At 58.0% G+C, this 25,251-nt stretch overlaps 1 protein-coding gene across 8 annotated transcripts in view; it reads right to left on the bottom strand.

Moving 5' to 3' along the window:
- The window catches only part of CACNA2D2 (calcium voltage-gated channel auxiliary subunit alpha2delta 2), a 138,857-nt gene that overhangs the window by 36,040 nt on the left and 77,566 nt on the right, over nt 1–25,251 (bottom strand). The gene's annotated exons all lie outside the window — the stretch shown is intronic.

Genomic DNA, 25,251 nt, shown 5'->3' with positions numbered 1-25,251 from the left:
ACACCAGCATGGGAGGAGTGGGCTGCCCAGGACCCATGACTTATGCACAGTAGTCGACGGAGATGCCTGTGGCTTTGCCTTCCTGTCAAATGCACCACGGACACCAGGGCCACTGAGGCAGGACTTCACTTGGCCTTGCCCTCCCACCCTCTCTACCCTCCTGCATCTGTCCACACTGGACACACTTGGCTCCCGTCCCATGACACCTCCAACTCACCCTTTCTGTATGAACCAGACTTCTAGCTGAAAGACAAAACCACCACTGAAACAATGAAAAACAAACAAACACTCAACTCCAGCAACCAAAACTGCAGGGAAAATCACCAACACTCCTCAAAGCGAAGGACGCCTCGGGGCAAAGCCACCACGTGGGGCCCCGTGCTGCAACGGGCTCCCTGACCTTTTCCCTCACCAGCGGCCGCACATCCTCTACAAGTTGATGAAAAAAAGAAAGTAGTAAAACGGATTTTTTTCTTAAAAAAAAAAAAAAAGGTCAGAATACAAGTACCAGGAAAAAACTCATTCGAGTTTTGGTTTCCTTCTGGAGGGGCTCCCGCCTCTCCACCCCCAGGCCTGGGCTTGCTTGCTGTCTGTGGGCATCTCGGGCTCGGTCATCGACTCCTGTGCCTCCTCGGTCCCGCCTGCAAGGGCAGCCCGTGTGTTACTCTCCCAGGAAAGACAGGAAGACGTGAGCGGTGGCTTGGGCTAAAGATGGAGATGGGGCTGGGGATCCTGGTGTCCTAGAGGCTTGAATTTCAGACCACAGACAGGATTTTCCGGAACATCCTGGGCACCCAGGGAAGGTTGCTGTGTTGTATTTTGCCTGGGAGGACTTGTAAAAAAACCCACGGGTCTCCTATTACTGATATGTTACCCTCAACTGGACAGTTTGACATCAGGAGTAGGAAGCCATGTAGGAAGAGTAGGAAGGAAAGGAGGTGAGGTGGCACTCGGGGGATGATATCAATCCCACTGGCTTCACTGCTCTAGCTTTCAACGGGAACCTCAGTCAGCACAGAAAGAGCTGGGTGCAGTGTGTCATGGGGCAGGGTCCATAGTGCCCACTGTGAACAGGGCAAGGGGCAAGGAAAGGGGCCTCTGTGGGTGGGCAGAGCACTGGCCAGGGCCAGCCTGAATTTACAGAGCAGTTGTCAGGAACCATGGATGAAGCCCATCCTTGGGAAATTTCAGCTCTGGTGTTGGGCTGCTTCAGGAGGGAATGAGTGTGGATGGCCTTGTGCTGACAGCAGTAGCACAGGCCCGGCTCTTGGGGCCCTGCCCTGCTCAGTCACTGCTGCTGCTCCTGGGTCCCCTGCCAGGCACCTTTGAGAATTTCCCTGATGAGAAATAAGCCAATAAATCCAACACACAGGTCAGAATTTGGGCTGTAGCCCCAGAGCCCGGCCATATGCAAGCACCTTGCCCGCGGGGAGCGTGAGCTGAGGGCCGGGCCATGTGGATTCCAAGGCTGAAGGGGCTCCTTCCAAGGTACGGCCCCGCTCAGCACAATCGCTCAGGGGGCTTGCAGGGGTGAGAACTCACCAACCTAGCTGAAACCTAGTCTCCAGCATGAAACCTGCATATCTGTAAAGGTGAATCAGTCCCTGGTGAGCCAGGTGGAATTTCTCATAAAATTTCCAGTTTTGTCAGGTTTCCTCCCTCTGAATGATGACCCAGTGTAAGTCACTAATGTTTCTTTCATTCCTTTAAAAAACATGCAGATAGCATCAGGTGAGGGTGTCAGGGCCAGGGCTGTTGGCCACTCTCCAGTTAGAGGAGATGGGTGACACACCATTTATCAAAGTGTACCACGGAAATGTCACTGACTCCTTTCCCTCATCAGGCCATGTTCTGGAGACTAGCACGTGTGGGCGTGGGTGTGTGTGTGTGCCTGTGTATGACAATGGCCCTGTCGCAGAGGCTGGGAGGCCTGAGCTCCTAAGGCCTGGTGGCTGGCCCAGTGCGTCATTTGGTAAGTGTTGCCTTCATCTCTCTGTACCTCTTTCTCACCTGTTTGATGGGGACCAGAACCCCACCTGGGCTCTCCTAGGGCCATGGGGCAGGAACTGAGGGCCCATTAGCACATCCTACTCAACCAACTCTACCCCAAGGCCATCCCTTGGAAGCTGCTCCCCTCCAAAGCCCCCTACTCCTGTGACACCCCTCCCTTCTGACCAGACCTCTCCAGAACTACCCTCAACCCAACTTCAGACTCCTACCCAAGTTGCTTAGCATAAGCTCATCTCCCCAGGCCCCCACACCTTTAGGCCTCCCACACAGGCCCATGTCCCCTCCCCCAGCCCCCACTTCCTTGTTGTCACCCTTTATGGGGACCTGTGTGGCCTAGCCTTGCCAACCTTGTCACTCTCCCCCCATGATGACCCGGAGTTCTGCCTTCCCACCATGTTTGGGTTCCCTACCCTTGTTTGTGCTGCACCCTAAGCCTGGACTGCCCCCCACCCCCTTCACCTGCTCATCTGCCTCCTCCAGGAAGCCTGGTGCTCCTGCCAGCCTGGTTTCCAGAATTCCCTGTGGCACTTCCATCACTACTTTGTCTAACTCCCCCCATATGTGGTCTGTGGAGGGCAGGGACTTGATTCATAGATGTGTGTGGCCCTGGTGCTGGGTGCAGGCTTCCATCTTGGTCAGTAGGATGGGGGAGGGAGATTAGGAGGTGCCCTTAGACACCTGCAGGCTTGGAGGCCATGGGTTTCCCTGGGGGTGGAGATGGCAGAGACCAGGCCAGAAGCAGCACTGATGACAGAACACAGGGATCCCAGAGGGTGCAGAGGTAAAGGCATGGGCAGAATGAGGCTCAGTACAGGCCCCACAGGGCACCCCATGCAGAGGGCGCAAGGGGTTGCCTCCGGGGTCTGAACTGAAGATGTCTGTTTTCTGGGACCCTGGCCTCACTCTGGAACTCATGAAAATGTTGTCCACCAGTCCCACCCAGCTGTTGCCAAGTCAATGATGAAATGGTTTGGAAGCAAAAGTCACCGAGGCCTTGCCAGAGTGAGAGGCTGGGGAGTGGTAGACACGGGTCCCTCATCTGGCCAGGTCAGCCAGGAATTGGGTCCTCCTGCTCTGGCCCCAGACCAGTGACTTCTCCGGACATGCTCCAACACACTCCTCCAAGAAGCCTTCTCAGGTGTCCTTATGCCCCACCACGGCTCAGGGACAGGACATGGGAGGGTGGCGGTTCTGGTGGGAAGAGCCCTCTCTCTTTCCCGTCAAGAAATGTTTATTTAGCACCTACTGCGTGCCTGGCCTATGCCAGACTAGACAGATGTGGCTCTGCTCTCATGCAGTGTACCATCTGTAAGTTCTTCTCTATGTCCCACCCATCACACCACTACAATTCAGTCCTGCTGTCCCGAGCACAGTCACAGCTGCCTGGGGTAGCAGCTTCATTGGGAGAATTTGGGGGTGCTAGGAGGCCTCCTGTTATGAAATGTATTTCCATATAAAAGCTGAGCATGAGGGCCCCCCACCAATTAGAACAGAGGGGCCTGAGCCCCTACCTGTGAGGACAGCAGAGCCCAAGCCCCCACCCAGACGCCATACTCCCTTCCCATGATGTTATTTTTATACTTTTTCCTAAAACACAGCCTGAGCGGGCCCTTCTCGACTCTATTAACATTAGGAATCTAATCAGTAATCAGGCAGCTCATAATTTTCTGATTAGCTCTGATTAGACCCAACCTCAGGGGGAGAGGGAGTGGGACAGTGAGGGGGGGGTGGGGCCTGCGGGGCACCAGGATCTGCCTGAGGGGCAGTGGCTGCGCTGGGGTGGAGGGCAGGGGAAAAGGGCCTCTTGCCCCCCTGTCCTCTGTCCCGGCTGGGGGTACAGGGCGGAGTCTTGGGCTGCACTGGATCAGAAAGGTTGCAGGGGTCAGAGAGCAGGGCAGTAGGAAAGGGGCCCCTGGTCCTCTCACAGCCGGGACCCCGGGGCAAGTCGGGCCTGGACTTTCAGAACCACGGACAGAGGCAGGCAGGATTGGCAGGATGGCCCAAAGGGCCGGGTTTGGGCACCTATCTGGGTCCTACCCTGCTTAGGTCCCCTGGGTCACATTCCAGGAATGATCCCGGGAGTTGCCTTGAGTGATGGTGACAGTGACGGGATGGGCCTGCTCAGAGGGCTGCAATGTGTGACCTTCACACGGAGAGCTGGGCCTGGCCTCTGTTGCTGGGCACACCATCAGCAGAGCTTGATGATCACCATCTTCGTTGTAAAGACAACGAGGCCGAGGGCTTCTCTGCACAGTGGGGGAGCCAAGGCCTGGAGGGACCACCCAGGTGATGGTGCCGGTTAGGGGCAAGCCTGGACCTATACTGAGGCATCCCAGGCCAGACAAACCTTTCTTCTGCCTGAGGCCTGTTTGTCACCTTTACACCACATGCAATGGATGGAACCATGGTGCCGGTCAAACCAGACCTCCTAGACCTGACACACATGGAACTGGACCTCTGGCCTGTCCCTAGTCCTGGCCGACCATGAAGCCTGACCTCCCCCTTTCCCCCCACCACTGCCGTCCAGTGGCCTTCCCCACAGGCCCAGACTCTTCTGAGTCACATCCTGGAGCCCCAGTCAAGTCAGGGTCAGAGTGGCCCTGCCCTTGCCCCTGGTCTGGATTACCCCTTGTAGGACGCAACCACCCAGGTGACCTCTGATGAAGCGCATGAGCCCCGTTGGAGGAGACGTGCACGGCTAATGCCATGCAAATTGGCACGGAGGCAATCAGCCTGACTCTACAAGCTGCCCCACCGGCCGCAGGCTGGCTCATTGTCTTTTCTGTCAATTTGCATTTCATTACCCAGAAGGCTGTGCTCGCTAGAGGTTAAAAGAAAAAGAGAATCAAGCCCCACTGCATCCTGCCTCCGGCTAGGGCACAACCCACATGCGGGACAGGGCTGCCCACCAAGAGGTACACCCCACGGGGAGCTCGATCACCCCCATCGCCACCACTGTTACCCCTGCCACCACCAGTGTCACGCCCATCACCACCATCACTGCTACCTCCATCATCACTGCTCATCCCCACTTAACCACTGCCAGCCTTGCTCATCACGCCTACCACCATTACCCCACCACTGGTCCTCTCATCACCAATCACCACCACCATCACCACCTTCATCTCCACCATCACAGGCACCAACACCATCACTGTCCCCTCCACCATCACCTTCACCACCACCACTTCACCACAGTAACCATCACCCCACCAGGGCACCTCTGCTAGCACCTCACGTTGCCTCATGGTCACCACCTGCTCCATCACCTCTGCATCCCTCGGGGAAGTCTGGTGAACAGGCAGAGACCACTGACCCTTTACTTTTCTCTGACCATCATCCTCCAGCATTATGGGAAGGTTAGAGAAGCTGTAAACAAACGATCCAGTGATCAGAGCCCTCATGAATCAACCACCTGGACGCTGGTGCTTGTAACTGGGTGTCTCAGGAAGGAAGCCCACGAGGCCGGGGTGAGGCGGGCAGGGTGAGGATGATGCCACTCTGACAGAGCCCCCGGGGGACTGGGGCTTCATTTACTCCCCTGATCAGCGGCCACTGCATCCTGAGGGGCAGAACCAGGAGCTGCACGTGGGACACGGTGACTGCCACCTTGTCTGAACCTCGGTTGCCTCATCTCTAAAATGGGGCTTCTAATAGTCTTGACCTTATAAGGCTATGTGAGGATGAGTGGAGATAATCAGAGGAGAATACTGAATATCCAGGACCCAGTGGATGGCCACATAAAACCTGTGGGCAAGGAGGGTGCTTAGATCAGGCTGGGAGGGCTTCTGGGAAGAGGGAACAGCAGACCAAACTTGAAACAAGGCCAGATGGATGCGAGAAGGGAGGAGACTCCAAGTGGGAGCCCGAGCAGGGCCAAGCTGTGGAGGTGAGGATGAATGGCTTCTCTGTGAGGCCAGGACGGTCAAGGCCAGGGCAGCTGATGCAGGCCTTTGCTCTTCCTGAGGCTCCCTCCATCCACGGGTGTTTGTGCTCACAGTGTGGCTGAGCCTCCTCCACAGGACACCACGATTTGCATCTTGCTTCACACACATGTTCCCTCTAAGCCCCATGGAGCCCAATCCTTATTCCCATTCCACTGACAAGGGCGTCAAAGCCGAGAGATGAAAAATACGGGCTTCCCAGAAGAGTGGGAACCGGAGCCACATCTTTCCACTTGGGACATCACTCTGCTGGGCGTGGATGCCTGAGACCCAACCTCATCACTGCCCACCAGCTTTGGTGGCGGCAGCCTGAGCACCACCTGGGATACAAAGCTGGGCACCAGCCAGCCCAGAGGCCATGCTGGGGGCCTGGGAAGAGCCGACAGGCAGACAAAGGCCTGGAGGTGGAGGGTGGGGTGGGCACGGCCCGGTTGCCAGGTGGAAACGCCCAGGGTAAGAGCTGCTCTGAATACCGGCTGCATCCCGCTGCTGCAATCAGCTTCGACACTTGGTTATTATGAGGAGTAAAGGCGGCCGGCGGGACAGCTGGAGCCTTGGCGACAACATTTAAGGCGTTTGTCAGAGCCATGGGACATGGGCTGCCAGGCGCTAATGGCTTCTGCTTGCTGCTGCCAAGTGAGGGGGGGCGGGCAGGCGGAGGCGGCCTTGCTCCTGCCCGGGGCCCCATGCCCACCACAAGCTACGCGGCTGTTCCACGACAGGTAGGGCCCACCTGGGCCTTACAGAGCCGCAGCACCATCTGGGGAGGCTGGGGCAGGCGGCCGTGCAGCACGTGCCTGCTTATCTGGGACCTTATCTTTCCCACGTCCACTCAGGCTGCTGCCCGGCTCTGCAGCAATGAGGGTCTGGGAGTCTGTTCTCTACCGTGCCATCTCTCAGGAAAGGACCCTCAATCCCAGCTGGCGAAGGCCACTCAGCCCCTGATCTCCTCCGCCCTCAGGGCTGGACTTGGCGTGGGAGGGAGCCCTGTACTGATGGACCCACGGTGGACTCAGATCTATGCCGACGGGGTGATTTCAGCTCTCCTGGCCCCAGTTTCCTCCTTGTGAAACGGGAAAATGGCACCATCCACCCAGGGAGCCTGCCTCGGTGAGAAAACAGGGGAATGCTTAAGTGCTGGTTACCTGGAACCCAATGGCACTTGGGCTTCTTAGGAAGGGCTAATCTCCCAGTCCCATGTCCCCTGGGAGTGGGGGAGTGTGGCCCCCGGGACTGCCTGAAGAGGCCAGCCCCTGAAGGCAGGGCCGGAGCAAACTGCAGGGGGTTTTCCAGGGAGGAGAAACCCATGGCCAGGTGATCAGGTGGGACCCTGAGTAAAAAATGTTCCTGAAATATACACGGCCAGCAAGGACTTCCTGTGTCTGGAAGTGCACTTGTAGGACCCATGCTTCCCACAGACTGAGCACTCCTTGTGCTCCAACACCGTCCATTAATCCCCAGAGTAGACCCTATAAAAGCAGGCCCCATTCCTACCCCATTCTGCAGATCAGGAAACTGAGGCTCAGACGTGGTCGCTCAGTTTGTCTGTAGTCATTGCTCTCTGAGAGCAGGGTGGGGGTTGCTCCCCTCCTCCACTCACTGATTCACCCATGAGACACCCTGCACCCCCCCTGAGATGCTGAGCCCCAGCTGAGGAGGAAGTGGGTGGGTCTTTGGCTGGCTCTGGATCTGAGAGCGTGGGATGGAGGAGCACCGTGGGGCAGGGAGAGGGATCCAGGGTGCAGGAGAAGACATGGATGGGCCTGAGCTCAGCCTCAGCGTTCCTGCCCACCCCTCCCACCCTGGCTGAGGCCAGAGGAGGCAAGGGGGGGGGTCCCTCAAGAAGGTGGGGAGTTGTGTGCCCTTCCCAAGGTCACCCAGCGAGCTTTGGCCCCTGGGAGCCTTCCGCCACCTGTGGTCAGCCTCCAGCACTGCTGATGTGCTCAGCCTGGGACCGTCACAGCATCAGGTCTGCTGCTGTGGGTTTGTGTTTATCAGCACTGAGCCTAGCGACCCTCTGTGCTTGGCTCTGTGCTTGGCTGTGCTTAGATCGGAGACTACTGCCTGAGATAAGGGGCAGAAGGTCAGGGCCAGGCCCATCCCCTAGAGGAGCAGACCTCAAGTCCTAGGCCGGCTGGCTAGGCCCCAGGGTCATTTTTCACACTCATTCTTTCACACTCATTAAGGCAGAACCTCCATGAGCTATCCTCACCCCATTTTATAGGTGGAAAAACCAAAGCTCAAAAAGAGGTGGGTCTCCCCGGGTGGGGGCCAGTGAGCAGTGAGGATAAGCGTAGGAGTTGCTCACTGCCCTTGGATCTGCCTCCCTTCCCTGAACCCACAGAGGTGGGTGCTCTTTAGGGTGTGGGGGGGTTTCATGCCCTAGAGCCAGTCTAGCTTCAGCCCACCAAGGTATTCAAGGCCTCTGTCTGCCTGATTCCCAGCTCACTGCTCAACCAAAGGGTTGGGCCCTGGCCATGGAGGCTCTCCCTCCCTAGCACTTGCTCCTCGCCTCCAGAGCTCCCCCTCCACCATGACACTCCCCCACAGGAAAGGGGGGTAAGTGGAGCTCCTGTGATGGGGGCTTTGTGAGCCTTCACTGAAGGAAGTCTGCCAAGGAGGAGCATGGTAGGGAGTCTCTGTCTTCAGTAGGAGCTGGGTAATGAGACCTCTTCTAGCTGATTTTGTGGTCGACAGCTTTGCAACTGGAGCTGGAAGGTCTGGAGAAGAAGGATGTGTGTGCATGCACATTCAAATGTATACACATGTGTACATGCATGTGAGCACGGGAACACAAGCGCAGACATAAGAAATCATATGTGAACACAGATGCATGTGGGCGCATGGGAACAGGTGCATATATGCATGCAGGCCAACATGTGCTCAGGCACATTCACACGAGGGAGGTGAGTCCACACCTTCATGTCCTGGACTCCCTTCCCAAGGCACAGGTGGGGCAGGGCTGTTTCCTGGGGTGGCTCACTGGGCCAAACAGACCCTTCTGGCTACCCCTGCCTTGTTCCTGCCGAGTGGTCTCTCCTCAAGCGTACCCTCAGTTTATTCACTGGTCTACCTTCCTCCCTGCTCTCACTCCAGCCTATGGTCACTTTACTTTGTGTTATCCCAATGAACACCATAGTATGGAATAAATGAAAAGGTGACCTCCAGGACCCCTCTTCTTTCAACAAGAATGTTTGTGGCTTGTGCCGGGTGCTGGAGACACAGGAGGAATCAGATGCAGCCCCACCCTCCCAGACTGCCCAGTGGAGGCAGGAAGCTCTCATGTCTCCATGCTCACGCCCCAACCCCGCAATCACAGTATGGCCAATACCAGGCTAGACGCACATGCAGACCAAGGAAACCTTGGGCACAGTCTCACGCCAACTGCCCGCCAGGTGCCTTTGTGATTACAGTCATCACTCATGGGGGCCCACAGTCATCAGGAGACCAACATGACCATGGGGGGCAAGGCTGGTGCTACTCGTCCATTTTTTCAGAAGAAAAGCAGGCAGGAAGGGGATCCGGGACCCAAACTGAAGTCTGCTTAGCTGCTGGGCCCAGGCCTGCAGTGCTGTAGGCGGCACTGGCCATACCTGTGTGACCAGCAATCCCAGCACTGCCAGCAGCCCCTGCCTATAGCCTCCGGCAAGCTCCGAGGCTGGGGAGGCAGGACAGGGTCACACTACAGCCCAGGCACCAGGCCCCAAACTCTGATTCTAGTAAAGGCGGGAGGGGCTGAGGGGCACCATCGTGAAAGTCCCCCCAGACACCATTCCATGGGAAGTGGGACTTGGCCTCTGTGGGGATTCGACCTAAACGTCTCATCTTCTATAGTCAGAACACAAAGCAGTGGGTCTCCCTTTTTGCTTTGGCTACCAGGAGGCTCAGAGTTGACTCAAAGACTCAACTAGATTAAATGCCTGGTCTACCCGGGGCTGCTTACCATGGCTCTTTTGTCTCATCCTTATTATTCGTATTCTTTGTTTTACTATGTAAGCTTTTGTGAAGAGATGCTCAATACTTTGCTGAATGAGTGAATCGACCAAATTAAACTGTGCTCCCCAACCTGCCCATGCTCTCTTTTTCTTTTTTTTAAGATTTTATTTATTTATTTGAGAGAGAGCGAGAGAGACAGCACTAGCAGGAGGGATAGAGAGAGAGAGGTAGAGAATCTCAAGCAGATGCCACGCTGAGCACGGGGCCGGACATGGGGCTCGATCCCAGGACCCTGAAATCATGACCTGAGCTGAGGACGCCAAGAGTTGGATGCCTAACCGACTGCACCCCCCCATGTTCTCCTTTTCTAAGAGGCAACTAGACCCATGGGAAGGAACTGGACAGGAGTTGGGGCTCCAGGGCTCTGGGGAGTGTCGGCCAGTTGCTGTCCCCAGGTTTAGTTTCCTGCTTCCTGTACCCGTCTCCCCATCCCCCCACCCCCAGTCTGGCAAGGCGCGTGTCTCTGTGAGGCGAGACTGACCGGGGGTGGGCAGTGGGGCCCTGCTCGGAGCCACCGCCCCACCACCGTGGCAGGCTGGCATCTGGCAGGCACAGCCGTCTCCTTGGAAAACGAGACGCTTCTTATTGAGATAACGAATCGCTCCATTTAGATCCAAATTAACCTCCCCCAATTACCCCATTTTCTACCACATTTCACCAGATCGAAATCCCCTTCTGCCCACAAAGTCATGTGCCTTGCCCCTCCTCATTCCCAAAGCCACGTTCAATGGCCCTAGGGGGGCCAGCGGCAGCACCTCCCCCTCACCGTGACCATGATTTTCTTTTCTTTCTTCCCAGGGGGTGGGGTGGGAGCAGGGGGATTGGGAAGCTTGATGCAGCTGTCGCTCTGAGGAGTCAGAATTTTTATTTTATTTTTTTAGCTCATTCTTTGAAATAAGGATGCAATATGGGATCAATTTTTGATGACAGTGAAGTAAAAGGGGAAAATAGTAGCAATTTTCTCTTCTGAACATGCCCTATTTAATGGAAGGATGTCACGGTGGTTTTATCCAGAGGAGAGAGAGGGCCTGGTTCCTAGGGACACATGGTCAAAGATGTCTGGCAGGATCTCAGCCTGGGGATGGCTGGACACCCCCTCCCTAGCTTCCCAGTGCCCCCCGTTAGGATGTTGCCAGGGCCCAGGACTTGGGGAGAGGAGAGACTGAGGCTGCAGGGCTCCATGTCACCTTCTGGGGCCTAGCTACTGTGGACTGAGATTCCATCTCCCCGACCCAGCCCCAGGGTGGACCCTCCCTGCCTTGTGCTCTGCTGGTCTCGGCCTGCGTCAGGATTCTAGAGTTGGAACCCCAGGGAATCCAGTGTTAATTAGGGTTATCAAATCCTGCCCAGCTGCTGCTGCCGCCTTTGTGTTAAATCTAGGGAGCTGAGCTCCGGTTGGCCTGGAGCTGGTGAGGGTGAAGAACAGTGGTGGAGGCTGAGGGGGGCGGGGGGCCGGTGGGGATGCACCAGGATGAGAGAGTGAAGTGCTGAGTCCTGAGCTGGCCAGGACTGGGGGATCAGGCATCCAGCTCCTTGTCTTGGGGCTCAGGAAGAAGAGATGGGGTGATAAGGGGGGCAGTGGTGGGGGAGTTTCTCAGTGGGGGTGGTTCTCAGGGACACTGCAGGAGGACTTATATGTGTCCCCAACCTCAGTCCCTGTGTTAGAGATGAACCAGAGTCAGACGTGGGCTGAGGGAGTCTGGAGGCCTTCAGACCAGGTCCTGCAGGAATCTTGGGACTCCTGCCGGGTACCAGGAGGACTGGCCCTGCCCTGCTGCTCTAAGTTGCCTCAGGGAAGGTTAAGACCCTTGGGCTGGATGGCCTGGGAGGCTGCCAGGGCCATATCTCCACCAGGAAACCCAGCCATTCACCATGGAGCCCCGTGAAGCCTGAGGCACCCCCAGAGCGGCTGAGTGACACCTGGCCAGCCTTGGCCCACCCTTCCTGAGGTCTAGTCCCCTCTGGCCATCTGTCCTCCAAGGCCTCCTTCACCTTGCAGTGCAGGGACTGGGGACAGACATGAATTAGAATCATACCTTGAAGGACTGAGCTGCTCCACTGCGGGCATCTCATTCGCAGACACGTGTAGTCACCCCAGGCGGCTTGTGACCCGCAAACACCGCACGCGGTCACACCAAATCCCCACATGTTCCCACGTGCCTGCACCGAGCCCCCAGTTATGAAGACACCCAGCCACACGCCCTCGCAAGCATGGCCCCTGCCTAGGTGGGGTTGTTCTGATTGATGACTCGGGCTTCACACAGTGAGAAAAACACTGGCCTCTTTGGAGTCTTTTCCCATCCACCACCCCTGGGTCCACCATACTAGTAACCCCAGACCCCCAAAGTGACCTTCCAGAATCCTCACAAGAAGGCCAAGACAGCACTTGGCAAGAACAGGCCCTGCTGCCTCCTCCAGGGCACCCCCTGCCCCCAAATATCTGCAGATCCTAGGTGACGAGGAGAGAGGTGGCGGGCCGGGCTCAGCATCGACAGATGCCGCCCCAAACCGCGCCCGCCACCTCCCTCCTCTCCTCGGCTGTGTCCGGGCCTCTGAAATAATTAGCAATTCTGCTCGATGAAACGCTGGCCCGATGGGATAATAAACTCCAACATCTGTCAGAAGAGCGAGCTCCTATGGAATTGCCAAGAGAAACATTTTTCTCCTCATTCAATTCACATTTAAATCGAAAACAACCCCTCCAAGTCTGCGCCAGGCTGGCGGCACGGGGCTCCGGGAGCCCACAAGCTGTTCCCGGGCCTGCAAAGGGGCTCGGACGAGTGGTGATCACTCACTCAAATTAACAAATCATTTTACTTAGAAATGAAGAGAATTTATAAGTGACGGATGGCTTGAGAGCCACTGAGGAAGAGAGGAAGTCAGCCATTGGCCCTGCTGCTGCACTGGTGGGCGGCCCTATGTACCCCCCCAGCCTCTCCGCTCCGCCCGCCCCCCCCCCCCCCCCCCCCGCGGAAAGTCCTTCCTGGGAGCTCCAGTCATGGGAGCCAGCACTCCCTATCTTCACAACTGCCCAGTGTGGTAGCAGGCCAGGAATCATGTTGCTGGTTTGTAGTGGGAAACAGGCTCAGTGAAATGCCTAAGACCCCAGCTGTTCTTGCTGGCCTGAGAAGGACACAGGCCCCCATCTGAGGGAGCCCAGGGAGGGCTCGCTCTGCCCCTCCCCAAACAGCCTCCTGGGCCTGCAATTCCACGTCTGGGCTGCTGGAGGTGCTGTGCAGAGAGGACTGGGTCCTGTGTGAGTCCAGGTTTCGGTCTGGCTACGTGCAATCCTTGCTTTATCCAATACAACTATGCTCTTTTTCTTTTCTTTTCTTTTTTTCCACAACTACATTCTTGAAACAGGAGCCCTAGAGACTTGAGTTTTGCGCCTAGGGCCCAGATTTACCGTCTATACAATGAAAGATGTAGACCTGGATTGCCAAGGGCCTTCCCAGCTATGAGGGCCTCTGGAGACTGGGTATCAAATTCTGATAAATAAAAAAAAAAAAAAATACTGATGACTGAGCCCCAGTCCTGGCCAGGCCCCTCCCTGGGGTTCTAACAGTGGCCTGTGTTCCTCCATAAGGTGTCCTCTTTAGGGTTCTCCAAATGCCCATATGTCTTCCATCATACCCCTCCTCAGGGTTCTCCCAGGACCTATGTGCCCTCATCAAAGACTTCACTGCTCTGTCACATGATTTCCCAGCAGACTGCACTTTCTGAGGCAGGCACAATGCTGTTTTTTTCCATCCCAGTGGCCCTAGTGCCCAGCTCTTGGTAACTATTTGCTGAATAAACAAATGAATGAATGAATGTCTGGTTGCACAGACGCTCACATGCACGAGACAGGGGCTCGATTAAATGTCTGACTATCAGGCCACAAGCTCATACCTCCGTGCTTTTGCACAGAACATTCCCTCTGCTTGGAATGCTATTCTCCTCCCTGCTCTGCCTGCACAATTGTTTCCTGCTTCTTAGTGTCCAGCTCAGTTGTACTCAGTGCTGAGCTTCTTCCTGTCTGGCCTCGAACAGCTGTGATTACCATGAAGGCACCAGGTTGGTTGACAAAGCTAGCCACCCTGGACCAGGTTCTCTTGAGGTCACAGCAGGGCCTGATTCCTCCTGCATCCACTCTTGGGCCAGACCTGGGTCTGCAGTGGGGGCTGAGAGCATGGCCTACCTCTGAGAGCTTTCCAGTTGGGAATGTCAGGAGCTGTTGAGATAAACTGAGGAACAGCCTTGGAGAGAAGAGGGTTGTGGAGGGGCAGGAAGACAGGAGACAGGGCCGGAGGGATGGGGAGCAGAGGACAGATTCCCAGGAAAACAGATTCCCAGAGCTGGGAGCGCTGGGGTGCTGGTAGAGGCCTGGTGGAGGCCTTTATTGCTTCTGCAGGACACTTTCCTGCACGAGGCTTGGGGCAATGCTTCTTCTCAAACTATGACTGTGAGCTCAGATGCTCCACTGGGGGCTTCAGGGAGCCCCTGCCAAGGAGACAGCAGACGGGAAGAGGGTGCTCTGAAAACACCATGCCTCCATCCTGGACCCTACAGGCTTTGCAGAGGAGCATTGGGGAGACCACGACGCCAGCTGTGGGGCTGTGTCAAACTTAGATGGGATCCCAGGAGGCTTGGGCCCCAGCTGGAGCCATCCAGCAGTCTTGGCCCTTTTCCTTTCTGCACCTCAACTTGCTGGTCTGTAAAACAGAGATATCCTCCTCTAGGTGCAGTGGTGCAGTGAATGGACAGAGGGATGAAGACAGCTGTGACAAGGGGTTTCCAGGCAGGGGTGTCTACCTGGGACACACAGGTGCACTCATCTGCGTGAGCACAGGCCGGGCTGCACACACGCACGGGAATTACCTGCAGGTATGCGTGCATGTCTGTCTGTAGCCATTTGTGGGGGTGCATGGGCGTGGGGCTGTGGTTGCAGAGTGGGGGATGGGCTGGGAGCACACGGCCTTTACACATATGCATGTCTGTGGCTGCATGAAGGCCTGTGAGTGAGATGGGCCATGCTGGGCAGCAGGAACCCTGAAGTGGTAGAGCACTCCCCCCTTCCCAGCCCCAGCTCTTCAGACTCTTCCAGCACACACCCCACGTGTCTCCCACATACACCCGTGCATGCAGGCCCCATCACGGAGAGCCCTGGCCTGCCCCTTAGCCATACACACAGGCATGCATATCCATCCAGCACCATCCCTGCCATGCGTACTGGGCGCATCCCAGCCATACTGACAGCCTCCCACGAACAGACACATACTCCACTTGTGTTTTGGTCTCAGGTGGGCCCCATCACCATTCCTGGGAATTCTAAAGGGCTGTTGGGGTTCCCCTTTGCTGACACCAGCAGCTGCTGAGGGTGGCCTGGTGCTGGGCAACCCAGGAAGATGCCGGCTGGGCTGACCGTGCATCTCTCACCACCTGCCTGGAGGCAGTGTTTGGGGCACAGGCGTGTGTCTGCTGTCTAGGGGAGGCTCCTGTTTCCTCAGCTTCCTGGCAGGAGCCAGGGGGCTGGGCTGTGGGAAGATGACCCCACAGATGCTCAGGAAGCTGTGTCCCAGGTCGGGGGATGGGGCTTGATCTTGAGCCGATACCTTCTCACTGCCTTCAGCCCTGCTCAGGCTCTGAGTTTGCACTTGGGGATGTGTGTGTGTGTGTGGGTGCCGACTCACGCTCCTTGCCTCCCTGGTGGGACTGTCTTCTGACACCCCTCTGACACCCCATTACACACGCTCATATTACCTGTCTGCCCTCTGCCTCCCATCTGGACCACAAGGTCCCAGAAGGCAGGACCACGTCTGCTTCTGTCACTGGAGTCCTCAGCAAGCAGCCTGACATTCGGTGTGTACTTGGGAAATGAAGGGATTGGTGGAGGCTGACAGGATGGGGTTCGGGGAGCACCGAGATGTGCTGCAGTGGGAGGAAGAGTCCCCCACCCCTGCCTATATAAGCTTTGGAAACCAATGGGCCCCGTGGCAGAACGAAGAGCGAGCCCAGAGGAGAGGGCGTGAGAGGCGGGACCATACTTCTGCTCCTATCGGAGGAGGCTGCACCCTTGGCCTGTGTGGAAGGCCCAGGCTCCCCCACTATGATCACCACCACTGTGACACCCCCAGAACCACGGAGCATCTGCAGTGGCAGTGGGCGCTGCCTGGCGGCGGGGCCAGGCCACCACACAGGCACTGGCAAGTAGGTGCTCAATGTATGTTGTAAAAGGAATATCCCTGCCTTACTCAAGAGGTGGCCAGGGCTTCCAATGCCAGGGGTCTAAATACCTGTGCTGGGTGCTCAAGGCCTCCCACTCCCACCTCCTTGGCCGTGCACGGCCTCTACCTCAAGCCAGCCCCTGCCCTTGGCCTCTTCATACCTTGGTTTGTGCTGTGGTCCTATCTGGCCTGGCCTGCCCCTCCTCCTGGCCAATTCCTCAGCCAAATCCCGGCACAGCCCACCAGCCTCTGCGGGGATGTCTCCCTGAGTGCTTCCAGGGCCAGGCAGGGTGGCTTCCAGGCCTGCGGAGCGGGACACATGCAGTGTGTCAGGAGGGGTGCTAAGGGCAGCCCAGGAGGTGAGTGGTGGGGGAACCTCTGTTCTAGCCCCTTGGGGCTCATGTCCCCATTGCATCCCCTTCTCTGGGGCATCCTGATGCTCCCATGAGGGTCAGCCGTGTCCCCTGTCCATGCTGCAGGCTGGACAGGGAGAACAAGGCAAGGGGTAAGGGGCTGGGCCCCATGGAGACGCAGGCTCTGCTGGTGATGTGTCTGTTCTTCCCCTGGGCTCAGGCCTGACTGCAGTCTTGAGTCCTGAGCCTCTGGGGGCTTGCAGGGGGCCTGGCCCTTAGGGATGGGAGAGGTACAACCTGTGGTGGGGGCATCTCAGAATGGGACAAGGGGATATGCCTGGATGAGTCTGAGTTTGTGGGGGGCTTCCCGGGCTGCGCCTGGAAGCCTTCAGATGAAGGTACTCAGCCTGTAGAGGAATGGAGGAAGAGACAGGAACATGGGGGCGGGTGGGGTGGGGGGGAACTCCATTCCTGTCTCCTGGGCCACAGGAGGGCTTATGGGCATGGAAGCGTGTGCCAACATTCTCTAGAGTTGGAACCAAGGCTTAGACTTCAGCAAGAGGGATCATGGTCTGACACAAGGAAGTACTTCCAGACATCTGGTGGGCTCCAACTCTGGAACGGGAACCTGAGGACACGGCGGCATTTCCCTCCGGAGTCAGGGATAGGCGAATGTGTCACTGCTTGGGGGAAGGGCAGTGGACCAGCCCCCTCCAGCCCCATAATCAGAGAGGCTGCTCTGTTTTCCTGGCATCAAGGACCTGTGTCCCCAGCATTCCCAGGGCCACGATCTTGTGAGGCCGAACCCGACCTTGTGCCCCTGAGCTGAGTTGGGAATTGTACATGTGAAATACCTGTGACCTAGTCGGTGACCTCGAGGCCCATGACACCAACCCTGGGCTGCATCGTGCCTGACGAGTAACCCTGGGAACATTTCTCCAAGCTGTGATCCACGGACTTGGGTGTGACCCTGAGGCCGCTGGAGCAGACAGCACTCACCCAGGAAGGCAGGGCCCCTTGCACTCAGTGGAAATGGGCACGTGCTGTGGAAATCCTGAGTGAGCACACAGGGCATGGTGGGAGTGTGTGCAGGCCCTCGGCTGGCCCGTTCCTCAAATCTGGCAGCGGCACCCAGGGCTGGAGCCTTCAGAAATGCCTCCCTCGACAGGCAGGAAGCCAGCGAGGGTGATACAGGGCTGGGGGGCAGCCCGAAGCCTCTTCCAGGCCAAGCTCTGGCTCCCTCGGGTTCCCTAGGGAGGCTTGGGAAGGCCTGACCGCCACTTCTGGCCTGCAGTCCCCTTCTCCCCATTTCTCCTTCTAAGCGGAAAATCACAGGGAAGCAAATCTTGGGGGGAGAAAGGAGGATGTTTTTAATTAAAAGGTTAAGAGAATTCACGTCCTGAGGGAGTCGAAGCAAGAGAAGGTGGGGAGACAGTGGGGGCAGTCGGGGGGGGCGTTGAGAGAAAGTAGGCCACGCCAGCCGAGGGCTCGAGCCCAATCCTTGCAGCTGCCCGGGGTCACGGCCGCAGCCGGCTCGGAGCCACCGAGGGCTCTCTGTGCAGAGGAGGCCCCGGCAGCCCCTGGTCTCCCATCTGGGGAATGGGTGGGGGAGGTGGGGGCGGGGGCTCGGCAGTGATGGCTGGATGGGAGCAGCACCAATCTCTGAGGCTAAAACAGCTCAAAGTCCCGCGCTGTCCCTTCTGCCCGGCCCCGCTGCCAGAGGCAGACGTTCCTGGTGCCCCTGGCTGGGGCTGTCACACTTGGTCAGGGCCAAGGCCTGGGCCACAGGTGACCCTACTGGGGGGGGCTCCATATCTGCTCTGTCCACAGTCACTGTCCCAAGCAGCCCCCACCTCACAGCTACACCAGACCCTGGTTGGGGCGGGGGGTGGGATGGTGTGGGGGGCCAGGGCAGCCTAACCGTTGTGGCACCTTGTCCAATGGGTGGCGGCAGACAGGTGATAATGAGGACCACTGGGATGCCTCTAAACCAGGTCCTGGCTGCACACCTGGTTCAGCCCATCTATGCATGGCCACGCCTACGAGCGGAGGCATTCCGCAGGCCACCCCCGCACCCCCAGCCTGCCTGCCATACACATGCCGACCAGGGGCAACTCCACTTAGTAGCTCATTAGTCTCAGTGCAGCTTGGGCCTGAGCAGTCCCTGCGTGTGAGCAGGTATGCGTAGGGTGCTTCCAGAGCAGGGCTCGGTCAGCCCTGCACCATCCCTTCTTCCTGACGGAGGGCATGGACACCCTCAGCTCACTGACCTCTGTCTGCTCACCAGGCCCTGGGGCCAGGATGTGTGTTCGGGGGGCCTGTGCATGTATCAGCACGTGTGTGTGTGGGGGGGGCCCCGTGTGTGAGCGGGGGGCTGGTCAGGGCCGGCCTGTAAGGTAGACTCATCCCTAGTAATCTTCCTCAACCCCATCCCCGCCTACCCTTTCCTGGGAAAAGGAAGAGGCAGGGGGGGGGGGGCGGGGGAGGGCGGGGGGAGGAGGGGATGAGACAGATGCAATATTTTGCAAAATGAGCTAATTACACGGCAGTCACACAAGGAGATGAGATTAGCAGAATATTTGATAAAAGGAGGCACAGGTATGCACGTGGGTAATGGGGAAAGGTCACTGCCATCCCTGGAAGATGGTGGGGCCACAGCCCTGTCACTCAGGCCACAGTCACACAGCTCAGTCCTGGGCCACGGGAGAGCCACAAGTGCAGAGAAACATGTAGGTGTGTGCCTGCACATGAGGACACACGTGCCCATGTCTTGACACCACCGAGGGATTCATACACACAAGTGCCCAGGAGAAGGAAGAACGGCCACACTCTTCCCCACCTCCCCCACACCCCATCCCCTGCAAGCTCGTATCTCGGGGTCAGGGCTGCCCTTGGGGCGGGGGTCCCGTGCATGAACAGCCAAGACGGAGGACAGTTCAGCTGTAGCCGTCACAAACTGGGCTGTCCCTGCAGTGGGCAGAGCACGGATAGGTCCATTTTCTCTGTTTAAATGCCCATGACTCCTCTGCTGGCCCTTGGGGTCAGGACCCTCTCTGCCGAGGGATGTGGCGGCACTTTGGCCCAGGCTGCTCCTCCCACCCCACGGTGCCTACTCTCTAATTCTTCGGCCCTTGGTACTATGGGTGCACAGGAAGATGCTCTGGGACGCCCCCCCCACCAAAGCCCATGTCTAAAAACCAGCCCGTAGCAGGGCCCCGAGGCCCCCAGTGACCAGAGTCAAAGGTCCAAGATGCAAGCTCAGAAGACCTTAGAGCCCCTCAGGACTCCAGGCAGGAATGTGTACTGATGCTAAACTTGCCCAGGGACACTACGGTGTGAGTGGGTCTGGGGTAAGGCCACTCCTCGTACCCCCTAAGAGCGTGAGCACTGCCCACCACTGCAGCACACCACCCTCACCTGGCTGCCCTCTGGGGAGGGGTCAGCAAACACCTGAGGAAGGAAGGTGGGGGCAGGCAGGAAGTGCTGCTGGCTTGCTGACAATCCCCATTGGTTCCTGGAGGTTTAGCCTTCTCACTCCACAGCCTACTCCTGTCTAAAGCCCCCCGTCCCCGTAAGTGCCACCTTCACCCACGCCCCTACCCCAACCAGAACTTGGAGGGTTCAACCTGCTCCCCCTCCCATTCTAACCCAGCACCCTTACAGGACTCTGCCTGAGCACCACCCCTACCCACAGGGCCCCTCCACGCTGTCCTCTTTCTCAGAATGCTCTTCCCCACCTTCTGAGAGGCCAACCCCCTCCTTCCCTCCAGCCTCAGCTTTAGCACTACTGCTCTGTGCTTCCGCGGAACTGGGACCCTTTTGGGAAAGCGCAAAGTGAGGTCAAGTGTCGGGGCTCTTCCCTGTGGCCCATGTCCCTGCCTTGTAACGGTGATAACCACAGAGCACATACGTGTCTAAGAGCTGGCCAAGTCTCAGCTCAGACAAAACGCTTCACAGTCCTGCCAGGTGGACTCTTCTCAATCCCCTGCCCTGGCCCTGTCTCCGTGCCTGTCTATCCATCTGTCCATTTGCCTGACTGCTGCCGGATCCGATGACGAGGAACACAAAGGGGGACAGGAGGGGTGGAGCTGGGCCTGGGAGAAATTCTGCATAGAGGGTGGGAAAGCCCCGAATTTGGCCTTCAGATGCCTGAAGGCTGTCTTTGCTGGGAATTTCCCGAGTTAAGCCCAGGGCAGACTGCACTGGTCCCTCCTAGTCCAGCTCCCTGCCCGGGGCTGCCCTGGCTGGTTCCCCATACCTGCCCAGCCGAGGCCCCGCAGTCCCGTGGGTGAATGGGTGGGTCATAGGTGGGGAGCTGCCCGCTTGCCCACCAACCCCAACCACCCAAGGAGGGGGCTGAACCCAAGGCACCTGGGCAGCTGGTGGATAGGGCCTCATCCCCTCGGCTCCAGCTGGTGTTGACCCAGCAAACATGCTCCGACTCCCATTCGCCGAGGCACAGAGTGGGCAAACACAGGAAGGCTGGAACAAAGGGCCTGACAACCGTGACCAGCCTCTCAAACAAGGGACCCAAGGCCTGTGCCAGGAGGCAGGAAGCATTAAGCAGCTTGGACAGTGTGGTCCCCAGAAGTGGAAGCTAGGGACAGGCCCTTGACGAGGCATCCAGAGGAGGGAGGGTTGGCACAAAGGCTGACAGTCCAGGGCTGGTCCCATGCGGCGCACAGACCAGTCTTGTCCACGGGGTTGATCTCATATGCATCCTTTCTGGAATCGGCGTTACCAAGGCCCGGGCATACACTCTCATGACAGATCTGTGAGGCCATGCTTGTTGTTCCTATGGTACGGGCAGGGAAACTGAGGCCCAGAGAAAGTGAGATTTGCCAAGGGCTCAGTGTGCTACTCAAGGGAAGAGTGGGGGCTGCTGCACAGCAGTGGCCTCTGATTCTTGGCCACCTTCTGCTCTGGGCCTGGTCGTGTGTGTCATGAGCCATGCTGCATCCTTCTGGGGGACTCATGGCCAGAGGTTCTTTTGGGGGCAGTGCAGGGTCAGGACTATGCAGGCTGTGGTCACTAGGTGAGGTTTCCACTAGACTGCAAGGAATGGTGACTGCCCTGGGCACAGCCATGCAGGCCTCCGCCTCAGGACCCACCTCACGGCATCTGTGCGCATGCTCCGCAGAGCCGAGCCACTGGGCAAGATTCTCCATCACCGCACCATGCAGAGGCCTCGGCAGGAAGAACGCATGTGCCCTCTCTACCTCTGGGCTGTACTCTGCTGTGCCCTCTGACTTGGAGCCTCTTCATCTGCCTGGCTACATCTCCAGCAACCCCCGCACTCCCACCCCAGGTCCCCTAGTCCTGGTCAGTGTCCACGGGCTTACCACCCTGGCTCCACACTTTGTGGCATGGGTCATACCACTGTCACCTTCAGCAGACTGCACTCCTTGAGGGAGGGGCCCCAGAGGTCTATTGCCCCATCTCTGTACCTGGTAACCTAGTATGGTGCTTGTATACAGCAGATGCTCAGCACAGTAAATAGAGGCTGAAGGAAGCAAAGGGCTCCTGAGGTACGTGGTATCTCACGACACAGTGAGCCAGGATCAGCTGAACTCCTACAGGAAGACCTCAGGGGACCCTACCCAGGGTCACCATGGCATCAGGAGCTAGTCCAGCCCTCTGCTGTGTCTGGAAAGACTACTGAGGGGACCTCAGAGGGCCTTGCTGCCCCTGTGCTGGGCCTAAGGCACTAGGCCCTCCCTGCCGGCAGCCCTGTGAGCCAGCTCACTTCCCACATAGGTACTCACTGCCAAAGCGGAGGCATGGGTCCCTATGTGTTATAAGCTATAGAAAACGGGGTGATATAAGTAATTGGCCGCTCCCAGGGCTGCTGCACTATGAAGGGGCCATGCTTACAGATGTGCAGCTACCTCATCAGAACTCAGGTGGTGAGCCCTGCCCCCCGTCACCTCTCCATCCCCTCTCCCCTCCAGTGGAAACAGTGATGCACAAGCTGCACCTGCTGGGCTCCCTTCCCAGCTCACAACACTCCAGCGGACTCAGCCTGACTCACTTCCGCTCACTCTCATTGTCAGGCCAGGGCTTGGTGCCTTCCTTCTTCCCTTGTCCACCTCTGGAGGTTTCACCAGCTCAAGCGCCACCACCTCCAGGCTGTCTCCTTAGACTTGCCCCTCCCATGTCAGCTGTTCTGCACACTAGGACCGTGTAGCTTGTGGGTCTCCTCCAAGTCGGGGGTCCGAGAGGACGGGGACTAGCTGGGCCACGGGCTCGCCATGCCTTAGATGCACTCTCCCTCCCCCAGCCCTCATACTTGAGGATTTCAGAACAAAGGGCCAGAAGCTATTAAAACTCAATTAAATTTCTCACTTCTCTGATCCTGAATTAGAATGGTTTGTCCCTGTGGCATCTACAGGCCCTTTCCCTCCAAATCCCAGCATCTGCCCCACATGGCCAGCTAGGACCCCCAAGGAGGTGGGCAGAAGCAGGAGAGCATCCCCCCCTCAGTGCAGGCTTCTCCGGGGAGTGGAATCCAGTGCGTCTGCATCTGGCTGACCCCCCACCCCCATGGCCCAGATTCCCCCTTCTGTGGTGGTCAGGGTGCAGAGGCATCAAGAAGGGAACTCAGGGCAGTGGCTTTCAGCCTGCATTCGTGGGCCTCTTCACCCCAGTGACCCTCTATAGCTGTTCTGTGTCCCCCAACCGAGGTCTTGCCGGGAGGCCCTTGTTTGTGCTCTGCCCTCTGATGGGCAGAGTCTCATCTCCTTCCCCAACCTGGGGTTTCCTGTTTGCCCCAGCCAGCATGGCTCGGCTTCCTCCCAATCCTCAGGAGCTCTGGGAGGGGCAGGCACACAGGCTCAGGAGCCAGGGTGAGCAGGGGGAATCGTGACCCTGTTTTAGCCAGGCAGTAGCCAGGGCTTGCACTGTCTCTGCGCCTCTGTTTCCTCATCTATAAAATGGTAATTCTGCTCTACAGTGAGTGGAGACTGGCTCCACACGTAGGGCCGGGGCAGCGAGCAAGTCTGCTGAATGAGTGAGCAGGTGAATCACAGGGAGGCCGAACAGCGCTCTGGGGATTCACCTGGCCTCATGAGCAAGGCCACTGGGCAGGCGAGGCTGACACCCCCTCTTGGAGGGAGATCTGGGCCTGGGGTGCCTCGGGAAAGGTGTCCCCACAGGAGGTGGTTCACGCTGGTCAGGGCAAACAGGATGCCGAGCTTCCTGGTCTGACAATGGCCCTTTAGTTTCCTCTGACCTGCAGCCACGAGGGAGAGCTCAGCAGCAGGGCAGGTGGGTGTAAGGCTGACCCACCAGACTCTGTGGACTTCAGGGGTGTTGCACCCCAGGCCCCCAGACCCTTTGGCTAGCAGATGCTGGGGCATGACCCCAGCTCTTCTGACTCTTCTCGAGGCCCTATACCTTGGAGGAGCCAGGAGAGCGGCCTGCTCTACAAGGGCAATCCCAGGGACCAGGAAAGCCCAGCCCGAACACACAGCTCAGCCTTTCCTGAGGCCTGACAGGCCGACAGGGCCTCATCTGACCACCATGAACTATAGAGCAGGCAGGAGAAAAGGAGGAACGATGCTTCCCCTGAGGATCCTGTGGCCATGCCCTACCCGCACCGTCTCCCTCTTCGTTCCCGGGGAAGCCAGCTGAGCCTGGAGGCCTTTGAGGGGCCTCTGGGGAGGCCAGCTGGTGGGGATGCTGACAGGCGAGGCCGTCCCCACGAATACTTCCACCAGTTGCTGGGAGCAGCGTGCCTTCACCCAAGCCTCACGTTGACTCCCAGGGCCCGTGGGTGTGTGTGGGGAGCGCACAACAGCTCACACCTTCCCTCCTGCACACGTTCAGGCCACCTCCTCAGAGGAGCTGCCGCCGAGCCCTGTTCCTGAGTGGTCCCTCTCTGTCACTGCACGCTGCCTCGTCTCTCCTGAGTGCTCACCGCCACCCGGGTCCCCACCCTTGTTTCCTCGCTGGCCGGATCTCTGGCCGCCTCCCCGTGGGAGGTGGGGGTCCCCAAGGGTTCCCACACAAGGAGCCCATTCACTCCTTCAGCGCTCTGCCCATCCATGGGGGCCCCAGTGGCTCCTCTGGGCCCCTTGCCAGGAAGGAGCAGCGCTGGCTGGGTGAGGGGAGAATAATCAGCTGTAAACTTCGCAATCCGGGAGAACAGGCTGCTCAGGCTCCTGGTGCCCACGCGTGCGCCTAATCGGCTCCACGTGCCCGGGCCTCCTTTCAAGAGCGGGAAAATGGAAGGGTCAAGATCTCTTAATGTTTGTAATGCAGAAGCCACCGCCGGCCCCATATAAACACTTTTTAATTGCGCCGAGAGGGGTGGGCAGAGGCAGCCCACGCTACAGAATCCCCTGCCCTGTCTGTCCTCCGTGACGGTGCCTTCTAGAGCTTCCCCAGTCTGGAGTCGGATCCCAGCGGCTGACCTCCAGCCAGAAAGCAGAGCCACGGTCCTTGCACCTGCTCTATGAATGTTTCTGAGGCTCCCACTCTGGGCCAGGCCTCCTCCAGGCCTTCTCCCTTCAGGGCTGATCTGCTCGTCTGACCCCCAGTGATCGGTGCCTGTGTGGATCTAGGTCTGAACCGGCCTCTAGCTGTCTCAGCGCCGAATCCCCCCCTGCCCCGCCCAGCCAAATCCTTGCTGCCTCCTCCAGGCAGCCCCAAGCTCACTTTTACCCTCTTAAACTGAAGGGATCTTCCTCCTGCTGGGGCTACCCCATTCCACCTGCACCTCTCTGAGGTCCCCATGTCCCC

Source organism: Eumetopias jubatus, unplaced genomic scaffold (genome assembly GCF_037043125.1).
Source record: "Eumetopias jubatus isolate StellerSeaLion01/CBP00866 unplaced genomic scaffold, mEumJub1_p1.0 scaffold_1, whole genome shotgun sequence".
NCBI lineage: Eukaryota > Metazoa > Chordata > Mammalia > Carnivora > Otariidae > Eumetopias > Eumetopias jubatus.
This window is presented reverse-complemented; position numbering and strand designations above follow the sequence as displayed.